Genomic DNA, 15065 nt, shown 5'->3' with positions numbered 1-15065 from the left:
TAAATATTTCCATTTATAATGATTTTAAGTAAAATGACAATAAAAGTGAAAAAAATAGCAAACATTTTCAGAAAATGTAATAATAGATTTCGAAGGAAGTAACATTATAGGATAACAATGAACCATTTCTCTCTTGAATTTCCTTCCTTTCTTTCCTTTTCCTTCTACAAATATGTATTGAGCCCGCTATGGGCAAGGCGCTGTTTTACCATGCCTAACCTAATGGAGCTTATACAGTCTTATGTGGAGTCAAAAATCAAACAAATAATTATGTAAACAAATATACAAATGTCAATTTTATTAAATATTCTAAAGAAGAGATTAGGGAACCTAGACCAGGAGGACAGGGAGTGACTTTTTAGTAGTGACTTTTAACTGGATATTAGAGGAAAGAGTAAAAGTTAGACCAAAATAGAGGGGAGAAAAGAGCATCCTAAGCAGAGAGAACACCATAAGCAAAGGCCCTGAGGAAGGACAGAGCTTGGCCTGTAGCTGGACCTTAGGACAAATCAGTGTCAGGAGGTGTGGCCAATGCATATAGGGCGGGGTATGAGTGGAAATGAGTCTGGAGCCCAATTGTACATGTGTGTACAGACTATGGTAAGGGCTTTGACTGTTTTTCTAAGAGTAGAGAGAAGCCATCATGAATCTTAAAATTTCACAGGGAGTAGATGCAATTGAAATTAAGAGTCAAGTTAACTTCACTGTGTTTTAAGTTAGAACTACCTGCAACATGGAAAGTGATATAGTCAAATCATTTTTCTTTTGCCTTACACTGCAGTTCACAACAATAGGCATAAAATAGAGGAAGATCAAAAGGTCTCAGTCCTGTCAGATCTACAATCTAAAGAAAATCCTGTCATCAGAATGCTCTGGTTTGGCCTCCCTATATTTAGCTCAGAGTCAAGACAGATTCGAATCTGGTACTTCGAGATTCAGATACAATTATCTCAAGCCACCCATCCCACATAGTCCAATCTCCTTCAGAAATTTCTGCAGATTCTCAGAGACTTCAGTTTACCTAGTCACTCTGGCACATGAAGCTAGTGAAGGCACATCTTGAGCTTTTCCCACCCAACCCCTGAATCAGCCTTAACCAGCCTCCTTTGCCTTTCCTTTCCTTTCTTCCCTCCCTTTCTCCCTTCCTTCCTCCTCCTCTGCCCATTTCTCTTTCTCTCCTTCTCCTCCTCTGCCTTCTCTCTCTTTTTCTCTCCCCACTCCCTCCTTCTCTCCTAAAATTCATTCTGAGACCTCTAATTCCAATCCAGTATTGCAGGGTTCATTCTCATTTCTTTCTTTCTATATCTGTAACTCCCTTTTCTTACAATGAAACACCTGGTTCTCATTATCCTCAATTCATTGACCCATTCGTTCATCCCTAGAATACACAGAAAATTGTTTCAGAATTATTAAACCATACCACTAAGAAAACAGGCATCTATTTTTTTTTAAAATAAACTGTAGTTCAGAATGCTTAAACAGTTTGCTTGAAAGACTAGTAAAAGTCAGAGCCAAGATTATACTTCTGTCCTGACTCCTTTCTTGTCTTTCCCATCATTTTTGTTTTTTCAAGATATGAAACAAAATAATGACTCTATAATTAATCAGTCCTACACTTTCAAACAGTGCTTAAGGTGTCAGAAACATCAGGGAGTTTTTATTAGAATTTTGGGCTAAATTCTGCACTTTTCATGAGGCAATCGTTAAAATACGGAGCGATTTAAAAAATAGCATGAATTCTACTGCATAGATTTTTGAAAATTAGCCAGTAAGATTAATGAATTAATTCTTATTGGATGGAAACAGATTGTGGTGAGCTTGTTTTGACACCCATGAACCATTTTTCCACCCTCCACCCATTCAGACCCCAGAATAAGCTAAGCAGTGAGGGTGAAAATTAGCCCCTTCCCCAGAAAGGTGAGGCGCTAGAGAATCACAGCATTAAGACTCTAACATTTGAGATTTTACATGAAAAATCTTATATAATTTAAGATTGCAGTTACCCTGTGTTAATCTGCATACTGTAGTCACCTTTATGTGGCTGCTAGAAAGGACCCAAATGTCAGGGCCCAAGGTTTACGCCTGAGGGTATAAATAGACTGATAATAGAAGCATTTTTTTTTTCCTAAGCAAGAAAACCTAGGTAAGAAACATTGTAATTATAATGTACACAGTAATTACAGATGTTCTAAAAGAGCATGGGTGTTATACTCCTCAAAATCTATTATTGCTTGGTCTTCAGAGCAACCATTATGATATCATGATGGTGAAGCTATAATTAGAAATGTCGTACCAACACATTTTTGCAAATCAAAGTGAAAAATCTTACCCTGTTCTCTAGGGGAAGGAGTAAGAAGATTTCACCCACAATGTTAAAAATTAAGAGACGTTGGGAATAAATAGTAAAGGCAACTCTCTTTCTCACTTTATGGGCCCCTGGCATGCAATTCTGCTAAATTTCCCTTCTTGGGACTGCCCCGTGACACCAGGAAAAAGATACAACAGAGTATGAAGTAAGCAGGAGGAGTTAATAAGCTGCCATTTATTACTACTTTAAAAACAACAACAACAACAACAACAACAAAACATTATCCTTTAGGCTTTATCTATAAAAGAGATTTTTAAGTGAACTCTCAAGGAGTAAAGATTTTGCCCCTCAAAAACTTATAGATAAAACAGAATACTATGGTCTGCTGTGGGTGGTGGGATGTGATGAGGTTGGTGGAAAACTGTCTACAAGGTGTATATATCTCCCCACCCCTCCAAGGACAAGGCTTTGGTCCCAGAGCCAGAGGCCCTCACTGGCTTCATCCCAGCCTGGGAAAAAATATATCTGCAAGCTCACCCCCAGTTTCTTAGGGCATCAGTAGATGATGAGTACTTCCATCTTAGCCTTCCACCAAGGGCTGGCAGGTGACTAGTTCTCCGAAGCTAGCCTAGTTTTTGGTGCCCTGAACTGTCTTAAAAGTGGCTTCTGCCAAAAGGTGGAAACAATTCTAATATCCATTGATGGATGAATGGATAAACAAAGGTATATATACGTATATACACACACACAATGGAATATCATTCAATCTTAACAGGGAAGGAAATTCTGGTATATGTTACAAAAGGATCAATTTAGAAGACATTATGCTAAACAAAATAAGCTAGGCACAAAAGGAGAAATACTGTATGATTCCATTTATATGAGGTACCTAGAGTAGTCAAATTCATAGAGACAGAAGTAGATCAGTGGTTGCCAGGGGCTGGGGCGGGGGAGTGGAGGGGTGGGGAGAGACAATAGGGAGTTATTGCTTAATTGGTACAGTGTTCTCAGTTTTGAATGATGAAAAAGTCCTGGAGATGGTTGAGGATGATAGTTACATACCATTGTGCATGTATTTAATGCCACCAAACTGTGCACTTAAAAATGGTCAAAATGGTAAATTTTTAATGTATAGTTTACCACAATTTTTAAAAGGGAGCTCCTAAAATTTGTTAGCTTCTTAATGGTTAAGTTTGAAGTGTGTTCCATTACCACCTTTTCTCATCATTATCTTAAATTTTTATTCAAAGTAAGATGCTAATGAATAATGGGACTTAAGAGTTCTTTGGGGCATCTCGCTATTCTCACCACAGACATGCATTTCTCACCTTCCCTTCTAAAACTGGTCCTGTCTCTTTAACTCAATTAAAATACTATTAGACCTTCCAAAATAAACCCACCAAATTCACTTGTTTGCGGCTGCTTTTCTAAGAGACCAGTGGACTAGGTCACTGGCCCAGACACTGGACAATGCCTTCTTTAAGCTTCTACCTTCTAAGATCGACATGTCACTTTCCTGGCAGTTTTAGGCCCTGGTAAACCCCACCTATTCCACAAATTTACCCATAACTTCCTCATCAGAAGTAGTCTTTCTTTCTCTTTCACCCACATAATGCTTGGTGTGTATCTGCTGTAGCATTCCCAAAGGCACTTATGTGTGTATCACTGGAGTGTGAGCACTCCAAGTGTAGATAAGTTCAACCACATGATATTGAAATAATTTGACCATTTTTGTCCAACAAAAGCAATTTCATATCATTTGACTAAATGCCATTATATTGTTTTATTATCATATTAAAAATAAATAATTATGTATTATTTATTTTTGTGTACCCCATAGCTTCTATCTCAATATTTTGCAATAGTAGGTGCTTAATGAATAATCTCATATGAATGACATACTGCACAAAACAATGAGATGAGGTTCAGGGAGATACTAAATATTTTCAGAAAGAAGGAGGAGAAGAGCACAAATTACTGGGTTCATTTTTAAGCAGAAGACAGGGGAGAACCTGTGCTTTGCATACATTAATTTAATCTTCACAGCTACCTGGTGACCATTACTTTCCCTATTTGGCACATAGGGCTCTGAAGCTTAGAAAAGTCTGATAACTTACTCAGGTTATATGTCTAGTATGAGATTCATTTATTTGCCATATTCCAAATCCTTACTCTATATCGTGCTGGGAAGCTATTTTAGTTGATGAAAAATATTTTGACTCTTTAGAATAATCTGTGTGATTGGGCAGTGGCAATCAGATGATCAGCAGATACAAAAATATTCCTCTCACCAAGGAATGAAAATATTGTATTTTTCCAGAACTAGGTTGGCAGAAGAACCACATATCTGATTGCTCATAACTTCCATGTAAATACAAATGGGTGTGTTAGGCCTAGTATTTACATACCCCTAGATTCGTTTGGCTCTACCTGCTTGCTAATTGAAGAGCTCCAGCCATTGCCACTTATCTCCAAACTCCCTGAGCTCTCTCAGACATCCCTTGATGGAAGGCCAGACTTGGACACAATTTCCATTATACCCATAATGGCAGGCCCAACAGCAGCCCTGGGACCCATGCCGACCCTGCCTGGATCCACAGAAGTTCTGCCCCTGGTAAAGTACAGTACCACCAAGCAGGTAGTCTGGCTTCCCCCTGGGGCCATATAGCTCAACTAATAAGTGTTAGAGGAGGAAATTACATTAATTCACTCAAAAGAAATATATTATAAGGGTCTGTTTTGTACCAGGCACTGTTCTAGAAACTGGGTAATCCATGATGAACCAAAGTTCTAGATTTCAAGTTCTTATTCTATCGGGGAACCTCAGGTTGTCTGACTTGGAGCCTATGCTCTTAACCCCTACAACAAATTGCCAATTTCAGTGACCACTTAATCTATCTATCTATCTATCTATCTATCTATCTATCTATCTATCTATCTATCTAGATATATACACACATACATATGTATAATTTTTTATTGGGATATTTGGTAAGAAAAGAGAAACTAAATATACAAGAATCTGTTATAAGAAAAATAGCCCCAAATGCTGCATCTCCAAGAATTCTATTATCCCTAAATAACATTGGAGGATGTGTTAGGCATGATTCAGTGCAGGAAACAGAAACCACTCTTTATATTTTAAACAGAAGATAACTTAACACATGTAATTAGGTGCTAATAAAATGCTTGACATAGCTTGATCTCTAGAAATGTACTCTAGAACCACTCCTTCGAACCAACTCACTGGGAAGCTATTCCTCTGAGGCTACCCTTGGAATAATCGGGTTTAAAAACACATGGTCCTAGCTGTCATGGAGAAATTAGAAAGTAGAAATCAAGAAGCTGAACATGGCATTCAGCTTCCTCTCCATAGTAACGCCTCTCAATATACAGAAAGCTACATAATGGACATGGTAGTATTACTACCAGAAAACTGCACATTTCAGTGGGTTAAGGTGAGAGTCAAGAAAATGGTCTCCACTTCATTTCTGCCCCCCAGATCTCGTGCTAGAACACCAAAGTGGAGGAACCTATTATGGGAAATGAGGATTTTCAGTTTTCCAAACTCCGAAGTCAAGAAAAACGTACTATCCCGGAAGAATGATTAAATACAAACTGAATTAGCCAGTCCACAATGCCCACCACACAGAAGGAAAGACTGCGCTTACCATGTTGAGTGATCACTAGTTACTAGAAATTCCAGCCACATCTCCAGTTCGTTGCCTTATGCAATTAATATCTGACATGTATTAGATGCTCAACAAATATTTCATAAATAAAAGAATGAATTAGTGAATAAAAGCATTGTGGATATCATAAAAATGGCCCACAATGACTTCCTTTTGTTATTTTCTAAAAATTATTCTTAAATGATGCAGTGATGATTAGTGAGTCACTTATTTCAAATACAAACTGAAATATTCTTGGCTGTCTCATTTCCCTTTTGTTTCTTCCTAAGAAAATTTTAGAAAACTCAGCAAATAAAATATTTTTAAAAATAGAAGAAAGCTAGATTTTTCTCCTTCCTTTTGTTGGACCATGAGTTTCCCTTTTAAACTTTTGTGGCTGTTGTTGCTAAATGTTTCCTCTGAGGAGAAGTCTTCCAATTTTGTTTATTTTTAGAAACTGAAGGTTACAAATAGAGAGCGTTTTTCAAAACTGAAATCTCAAAAGGGAACTTCTAAGCAATGGCTCTTTATTTAGCCCAGAACAGCAGCAACTTTGAGTAGGTTATAAGAATATAGCCCTGCACTGGGTCAACCTCTGATCCACTTCGTTCTGACCAATACCCATTAAATAGCATTCTTCAAGACTACGTTTCACTCTCTTTCCTATGACAGATAGAAAACCAAATTCTTTTACCCCCAACAAAAAGTCATCCATGTGTTTTCCTGCTTAAATTGGAACCAGTTAGGATTGGCACCAAGTTATATAAATTGTTATCCTAGAATATTAGAAGCCAAAGGAATTTTATGAGTCATATCATTCTACCCTCTTGTTTGTAGGTGAAGGAACTGAGGTACAGAGAAGATGAAGTTGAGTATTATTCTGCATATTCAGCTTCCACTCCTTACTTTGGTGACATCCTCTCACATGCATTTGTTCATCCAGTAAATATTAAGCATGTAGAGCACGCCATGCTCTTTGAGAGGTCTTGCATAAAAATACTGGAGTGTTTTAGACACATGCGCCAAGACTGTATTCGATAAGCCACACACAAATTCAGCCACACAGAACTGTATTCCACTTTGCAAAATGGCGTGCTACTTTTCACGGTTGCTCATTTCTTACTTGAGATTTTCTCCACTAGATTCAACTCCTCTTTCTCTTTGTGTCAAAATCCTACCCATTCTTAAAAGGCTAATTCAATTGTTAGTTACTGCTATGGTCTGAATGTTTGTGTCCCCGCAAAAGTCAAATGTCAAAATCCTAATGCCTAATATGATGATATTAGGAGGTGGGGCCTTTGGAAGGTGCTTAAGTCATGAGGGTGGAGCCCTCATCAATAGGATTAACGCTCTTATAGAAGAGATTCCCATAGAGCTCCTTTCCACCATGTGAAAATAAAACGAGAAGTCCGCAACCTGGAAGACAGCCCTCACCCCACCATGATGTCACTCTGATCTGACTTCCAGCCTCCAGAACTGTGAGCAATAAATGTCTATTGTTTGTAAGTTCCCCAGGCTGTGGTATTTTGTTATAGCAGCCCAACTGGACTAAGACAATTACTCGATTAAGACTTTCTCAAACCCTGCAATCACAATTATATACTACCTCTTATGAATTTCCATAGGATTTCCTTCACTTCTCTATGGCATGTATGGGGCTGTCTTCTTGTGGGGATTCTATGAAATTCTATATATATAATTTTTTAATTATTTTTTATTTATTTATTTTTTGTGTGTGTGGTTCCAGCAATATGGTGGATTAAGCTAACATGGAAGTCCTCTAGCTATAAGTCCTTAGGAATACAGGTTAAAAAAATAACATAAGGGAGGGAGGAAGGAAGGAAAGATGGAAAGAAGGAAGGGAGAAATTTTTAGCTGATATTTCCACACAAAGAAGGGGAATCTTCAAGTGCAGAAACATAGAGGGAACTGAAGGCCAGACTGATAAAAATGAGAATTGAGGCTGCAACAACCTTGGGAGGCTGATGGAAGCAGCAGTATTGATTTGGTCATGACCAGGGTTTTGAAGCCCATCAGGAACAGAAGCCCTCTTTGGCCCACCCTAGGGGGAGGGCAGGAACAGAGATGCCTACATAAGGCTAGGACTCTCAAGAACCACAATCCCAGTCTAAGAGGACTAAAAAACTCAGCCAACAAGATAAGAAGGGAACAATTAACTCTGTTCAGAGAAAAACAAGGCTAATGTGAGAAAAATTTCAGGCCTTTCCTTTGTGTGAGTCTAAATTTACTTTACCTGGTCCTGCAGGAAACCTCAAGCTTAGAAATTATCATGGTCCTGAGCCTGGCATTGCCTCTGGGTCACCTGGAGGATGTTAATATTAAACTGTGCTACTCATGCAGCATGGGATGACCACAGGCAAAAATGAGCCTCACTGAAGAGGGGCTAGTAATAAAAATTCACAAAGACTGCATAAAAACAAATCAGAGATAAAATAGACAGATTTTTTTAATCTCAAAATTTGATATATAGAAAAACTATATTAGAAAGACCACAATCTAAGTGTTTTAAATTTTGAAAATATAAAAGGCATTGAAAAAATAAACACATGGCAATTCACTATCAAAGAAAAGACAAAATTTTTTAAAGAACAAATTAGAACGTCTAGAAATGAATAGTCATTTAAATTTGCTGCTAGATAAGTGAGTTAAGCAGCAGATTAGACCCTGTTAAAGAAGGAATTAATAAACTTTTAGATCTGAAGAAATTTTTCTGAATGTAGGACAGAGATAAAGTAGAAAATAAAAAAAGAAATAGAGAATAAACTTTAAAGTCCAACTTACATTTAATAAGAATTCCAGAAAAAAAGAATTGACAAATTATGGGAAGCGAAATATTTGGAGAGATAATGGCTGATTGATTAACTCAATTGATAAAAGATATATTTTTCTCTTTTACCAGATAATTGACTTCTTTGGGAGCATAAACTAATTATTCACATTTACATTCTTAGAACATCATTAGAATTCATCAAATATAGATTTGATTAATATAAATGTACAAAGTACATTTATAAGTATAAGACAGATAATAATAAGCAAAATGTGACAGGTGTCATTAGAGAAGTACAAAGAAAGTGCTCGCTGCTGAAGAATTTTTAGTGAGAAATTACTTCCAGCTGGAATTATTAGAGAAAAAAATCATAGAAGAGATAAATGAGTACAGTTTGACAAGAAGGGGCTGAGCATTCCAAACAGAATGACCTAACAAAGGCACAGAATGCCTTTGAGAAAAAGCAAGTCATCCATTTTGGTTAAAGTTTATATCTAAGGATTACATAGTTGTAGGAGATTGAGAAAATTAGAGCCAGATGACACCGGCCTTGAACGTCAGACTAAATATTCTGAACTAGTAAATAAAGAAAAAACCTACGTAACAGATTGCTGAAGGTTGTTCAACAGTGGGGTGACAAGAATAGAACTGTTATTTTAGGAAGATTGATCCAACTGACAATTACATATAATATGAACTTGAGGGAAGACATAAGAGTCAGGAAAGTCAATTGATTTGTATGTCACAAAAAACTCTTGATAGTGACATAAAATGCAACTCAACTTGGCTTGAGCAAATAAGAGTTTTATTAGATCATGTAACCAATGTCCAATTAGGTATGTTTTTACCCAGTGTCGTATAATAAAGAATGTGGTTGGCCCTTGTCCCTGGCTCCTGGAAGTAACCTCTAACTCCTTGGAATTTCCTGAGTAATGGAATATTTTTGTTATTCATGGTGGACCCTGATAGTTTATGCTAATGAGGTGACTCATGTTGGGCTTTAGGTAGTTTATGCTAAGGAGATGGTACATGAGGGGTGTCGATCATGCCCAAAAGATCAACCATGTGATTAGAGTTGGAAATTTCAGTTATGTAATATTGGCCTGATGTCCCCAGAGAGGAGAGGGGCTAGAGATTGCATTCAATTACATGGCTAATGATGCAATCAATCATACTGACATAATGAAATCCCGGTCAAAACTGGAGACAATCCGGAGTTGGTATCCCCAGTTAACAACACTGGCGTGCTGGAGGGCCGACGTGTCCTGACTGTACAGGGAGAGCACACAGAAGCTTCGCGTTTTAGACTCTCCCGGACCTCACCCTAGATGTCTCTTCTTTTAGCTGATACCAATTGTATCCTTTTTGCTGTAATAAAACTATAATTATAAGTATGGTGCTTTCCTGAGTTTTGTGTCATTCCAGTGAATTATCAAACCTGAAAGAATAGTGTGACCCCTGTATCTTTAGGCAGTTGATCAAAAGTGTAGGTGGCCTGGGAACCCTTGAGCTTGCTACTATCTGAAGTGGGGGCTATCTTGTGGTGGACTACACCCTTATCCTGTGAAGTCTGGCTTAACTCCAGGCAGTTAGTTTCAGAAGTCATTGCATCCAGCAATGAAAAGACCATGAGGTAAGATCTTGCTTGGCCTGCTCAAGGAACGGCAGAGAGGCCCAGGTGGCTGGAGTGCATGGTGGCAACAGTGATAACATATGAAGTGTGACAGGTCGCCAGAGCTAGATCATGTAGGCAGCGGTTCTAAGCTATGGCTGCATGTTAGAACCACTGGGGAGCTTTAAAACAAAACAAAACAAAACAAAACAAAACAAAACAAAACAAAACAAAACAAAACAAAGCCATGTCCAGGCCACCGCCCCAGGTCAGTTAAATCAGGATCTCTTGGGGTTGGCACAGGCATCTGTAGTTTTATAAGTTCTTTAGGTACGGTAGGTCTTGATGTAGGCCCTGGTTGATCATAGTGTGAGGACATTAGATTTTGTTCTGTGAGTAAGAGAAAGCCATCGAAGCCTGTTGAGCAGGGGAGTGACATCATCTGTCTTAAATCCTGTCTTAAAGTTTTAAAAGATCTTCTCTGGCTGCTGTGTGAAGAATACTCTACAGTGGAACAAACTGGAGGCGGGAGGTCAGGTAAGAGAGGAAGGTAGCTTGAATAGGGTACCTCTGTAAACGACAGTGGTAGAGAGAAATGGTTATAGCTGGAGTGTTTTGAAGGAAGACAATTTGCTCATGAATTGGATGTGGGGCATAAGAGAATGAAAGAAGCCATGGATAAACACATGTTTTGGGGGGGGGGTTGTTTTTGTTTTTTGTTGTTTTTTGGTCTAAGCAACAGGGTAAAAGATAATGCTAGCCCCTAGAGCCAAGAGAATGTAGTCAACTAGCCAGGACTGAGTCACACGCCCACCCCTGGAGGGAGGGGTGAAGTCAGCGTTGTCTAAGTAACATATACTGAGAATGGAAGAGGGTATTTCATCAAAGTAAAAATCAGGGTATGCCACCAAAAGCAGGGAGAAGAGATGTTGGTGACCTAGAAAACTGGTTCATTGAGGTCTGTTGGTTACATTCTGCACGTTAAGTGCAAAACAAATTTTAATACAAAAATTTACTTCTTCCTCTTTCTCTTTTCCTTTCCAAAGACTTCAATCCTGAAGCTATTAGGAGGGGCTGAGGAGGTATCAATGGTGGACCAGAGCAGGGTGAGGAAGGCATTCAGCTAAGGAGGCAGCAGAGGCAGCCAGGCATGGTATGTTGGAGTCTGGGTGGGTTAAGAAGGGCAACACAGAGGAGGATTGGCCTGTAAGGCACGTCGGAGCCTAAGCTGGGGACGAGCTTCTGCGTAGGAGGGTCACCCAACCTGTTTCCAAGTCAGAGTGGGTTGAGTAGAGCACCCATGCAGAACTTGGCCCAACACAGTGTACTGGGATCTGAGTGGGCTGAGGAGGACATTTGTGGGGGTGGAAGAGGGCTGTCATACATATTGATGATTTACAAGATACAAGTGTGTGGATATGTATGCGTATTCCCGAGCCCTGTCCACTGAGGGGCTTGGGAGCAGCTAAAACCCAGTAGCAATGAGCATACCTATTACCCAAGTCTTGGCCCCTAAATAGCATTTTCTACTAAAAAAAGAGAAATGACCGATTCCAGGGCAGAGGCAGAGAGTGTCACAGGAAGGAGTCCAGGACACATAACCAAAAATAAAACAGTGCTCATTATTCCCATTAAAAAGGTAAATATATTGTTTAACATTTGAATATTTCAAATATGTGTATAGGATACAGAACATTTGTCCTAAAATAACCAGTTAATTTGCATTATAAACCTACTGTGAGTATAAAAATCATTAATTTTTAACTATAAATTCCTAAAGAAACAGACCGCTTTGTGATTAATGAATTTTGAAAGCTCGGAATGAACATTTTCTAGAGTTAGCATACCCCGGAGTCAATTTCTCTCTCTGCTGCTTGATCTTTTCTTTCTATTTCCTCAACTATAATCTGTTTCTTTAACTAGGTCATACTTACTCATTAATCATTATAAAAGCTTTATTATCTTTTAAATACTCATTACCATCATCATTTTAGTCTAACATATAGAGTGATGTGAATGTAATTGGTCACATTCAGTATTTATATAAGCATGGAATGTGCTGTTGAGCTCAGGAAACTACTAAAAGCATGATCAATTTTAAAATAATTCTTTTTAAAATTTTAAATGAAGCAAAAAGCCTAGATTCAAAGAGTATATTTTATATTGGGTTTGAGAAATTCGATTCTACAGAAACAAGAGTATTATAGCATGTCCCTATGGTCCTTCACTTTTGATACTACTGAAATAATTGTTGGAAGTCACTCAGCTGTGCCTCTCTTCCTGGAAAGTAGGAATAGTGCTACCTGCCTAGATTTTCTTCTTAGGGAGATTTAAGAGAAAAAAAATCAAAATTTTAAGGAAAATAGTTGCTATATGATTTTAGAGTTTTTGTTATTTTCATTTTAGCAGTTATTGCCTCTGAAATAGCAAATCACAAAATAACTGAGTATAATTTTGAATATATGGAATTTACCTAAAAAATAGAAGTATCTGTCCTATACGCTTTGTAAAAAGCGAAATATACCAATACAGAAAACTATTCACAGTTTTCTCATGAAAAAGTGCTTGTGTGCTAGATACACTTAAAACAGGCATATTTAAAGTTTTCTTCAATTCATCTGATTTTTTTTTATTAAAAAATAAGCTTGAATTATTGAAACAACCAGTGATTGATTGATTGATTGATTGATATTTTAAATTTTTTTTTAGGCAAGACAACCCTTAGTTGATCTCACAGATTGCAAGGACCTTGTCAGCTTACAATTCTTTAATTTTTGACGTCTACAGCACCTGGTCTTCCTAGGTGGTCTCCCATCCAAATACTAATCAGGCCCGACCCTGCTTTGCTTCCAAGATCAGACGAGATTGGGCTTGTTCAGGGTGGCATGGCCATAGACTTAACCAGTGATTTAAATTTGAATTTTCTGAACCTAAAAAGGTAGTTGGAAGAATTCCCTCTTATGTATATTTGCAAAAAGTCACTATATTTGTAAACTGCTATAAAAGTCATCTTTGATAAAGACAGCAAAGCTCCCAAGGTGAAACAACAAATGAAAGAACAGTTTGTCTGAATCTTTTTTCCAATCTGTGTACAGGTTGTGTGGTATGGTAGAGAGTCTCTGAACAGTTTTGCTTTATACCCTTTCCTGTTTAATCTTGACAGAAAACACTAGAACTTATAATCATTAAAGATTATGAAATAAAAAATAATGCTCAGTTTCAAAAATTCAAGTTCATAGTCAACTGTCCCTTTCACTGAAAATAGTTGTTTTATCACTTTGGCTTCTGGGAGAAATGCTTGGCATGTCCTGAGCAGGAACAAAAACATGAGACAGCAGAAAGTCTTTCGGCACAGTGCAGTCTAAAAGGTTAGTCAGCATCCTTTATGTAACAAATAATGGAATAGCTGGAAAACTGCCTTTAAAAGCAGAAATTTGGGGCCAAAATTGAAGACTGGCCAATGCATTTGAAAATTAAAGTAGCATGAAGCAAAACCAGGAGATGTTCAAGGCAAGTTTCTTATGTAAAGCTCCACAAGGCAGTACATAATGAAATGTATTTTAAACAAATTATGCTAAATAAATATTTGCATTGTATTTCTCAGTCAGGGTAGAGGTGGAGAGGTTAGCAGAGGGAGAGGAAGTTACCACTTGACTAAAAACAGCTCTAAAACTATTGCTAATCTGTGTGATCAAAAGAGAAGTGTAGAGAACAAAAAACAAATACCCTGACCTCATGCCTGGTTGAGTTTTTCTGCCTCCCGTGGATTTTAGAAGATCCCTCTTGGATATCGCCTACAAAATTTTCACATCTGCTAAATGTGAAATTTAAAATTATTATCTATCAAGTGCAGAAAGATAATTTCTAATCAGGCAAAAAAAGAAGAGATTTTTGGATTGAAAATTTTAGATACTTTGTAGCATGGAAATGAAGCATTTTTAAAGTACTCTGAACAAAAGTTTTTTTTTTTTTTTTTTTCAGACAAGTGTTTGATTAAGAGGGGTTAGTTAAGGGTATATAGACTTCACAGCCAACAAGGAGCTAAGGTCAAGATAGGCTTCTACATGGTGGAGAGTCAGGGCCAGCCTCTCCTAATGAAACCCCTTTACATCAGGACCTAGCAGAGTGGGTAGACTTTGCACCAAGGAGAATTAGTTGTCCTCTGGAAAGACAACTGATTAGCAAATCAGATATTGTTTCTTGGTCAGAAAAAAGGGTGTCTCGACAAAGGAAATGCCAGTTGCAATATTTTATTCTGCAAATTCTGCAACCTCTTGAAAGGGGAAAATCTTAAATCATAAAGTAACCCAAATTAATTAATAGCTGCCTACATAGAGCCCACAAATTTCATTTGCTTTATAATCATAAAGCTAAGACTAATTTTTTCCACCTCAATAAATCTTTAAACTTTTGCCAACTGGATCTTGATATATACTATATTCACTAAATAAATATCTTATGAAAAGTGATTGCATCTTAATTCTTATATGAAGGTCAGGGATAAAACTCTTCAAAAAAATTAATGCAAAGAGCAAGAGCAAAATATATATATATACTTTAAGCTAAGTAACACCTATGAAAATACTTTCTCTTCTTCCCCTACCTCTGTTGAAAAGCAGTAATCTTTGTTTAACTGAAGGATATAATGTTAGAGAATAATGTTAAAATACTGGCGTATTATAT

At 37.5% G+C, this 15065-nt stretch overlaps 1 pseudogene; it reads right to left on the bottom strand.

The window, feature by feature from the left end:
- Positions 1–13160: 13160 nt before the first annotated feature.
- On the bottom strand, positions 13161–13279 carry LOC112475182 (annotated as a pseudogene).
- Positions 13280–15065: the final 1786 nt, after the last annotated feature.

The sequence above is a fragment of the Pteropus alecto genome, unplaced genomic scaffold (assembly GCF_000325575.1).
Source record: "Pteropus alecto unplaced genomic scaffold, ASM32557v1 scaffold50, whole genome shotgun sequence".
NCBI lineage: Eukaryota > Metazoa > Chordata > Mammalia > Chiroptera > Pteropodidae > Pteropus > Pteropus alecto.
Note: the sequence above shows the minus strand (reverse complement) of the source record. Positions and strands in the feature narration are given on the sequence as shown.